Genomic DNA, 1,083 nt, shown 5'->3' with positions numbered 1-1,083 from the left:
GGTTCATGAAAGGTAAGATCATGGAGCTCCCAAGCTGTTTCATCTGGCTTTCAGACTTCAAGGGGATATGGCTCCATTGGGGTAATCTGATACTTACACCCCGTCAGCATGGACAAATTGGTCATCATTAGTGATGTCACTTCCTGTGGTCAGGATGTTGTTTATTCAAAACAATGCCCTGGGCTTGTGTATAATGTGTATAAGAAAAAATCAAAATATATTTAAAAAAATAAAATAAATAAAAAAAATATATAATATATATTAAAATAAAAACCCTCATGCTATGATAGCTATACAGTCATAGCCAAAAGTTTTGAGAATGACACAAAGTGGTTTTCACAAAGTTGGCTGCTTCAGTGTTTTTAGACCTTTTTTTCTCAATTGCTACTATGGTATACTGAAGTAATATTACAAACATTTCATAAGTGTCAAAGGATTTTGTTGATTACATTAAGTTTATGCAAAGAGTCAATATTTGCAGTGCTGACCGTTTTTTTTTCAAGACCTCTGCAATTTGCCCTGTCGTGCTGTCAATCAAAATCTGGGCCACACACTGACTGATGCCCACCCATTCTTGCCTAATCAGTGCTTGGAGTTTGTCAGAATTTGTGGGTTTTTGTTTGTCCATCCGCCTCTTGTGGATTGACCACAAATTCTCAATGGGATTGAGGTTTGGGGAGTTTCTTGGCTATGGACTCAAAATGTTAATCTTTTGTTTCCCGAGCAACTTAGTTATCACTTTTGCCTTATGGCAAGGTGCTCCATCATGCTGGAAAAGGCATTGTTCATCACCAAACCGTTCTTGGACGGTTGTTTGAAGTTGCTTTTGGAGGATGTTTTGATACCATTCTTTATTCATGGCTGTGTTTTTAGGCAATATTGTGAGTGATCTCACTCCCTTGGCTGAGAAGCAACCCCACAAATGAATGGTTTTAGGATGCTTTACTGTTGGCATCACTGTACTGAGACAACACCTTCTGTCACTAGGAGACTGGGATGCCAGATTTTGGCACATGATACTGGATGACATTTCCTCCTCACCTGTGGATTACCATTAATCTGTGTATGAAAGGGAAAATGGGA

The sequence above is a fragment of the Taudactylus pleione genome, unplaced genomic scaffold, assembly GCF_031769625.1.
Source record: "Taudactylus pleione unplaced genomic scaffold, aTauple2 ptg000564l, whole genome shotgun sequence".
Classification (NCBI taxonomy): Eukaryota; Metazoa; Chordata; class Amphibia; order Anura; family Myobatrachidae; genus Taudactylus; species Taudactylus pleione.
The sequence above is the reverse complement of the archived record's forward strand: the minus strand, read 5'-3'. Positions refer to the sequence as shown.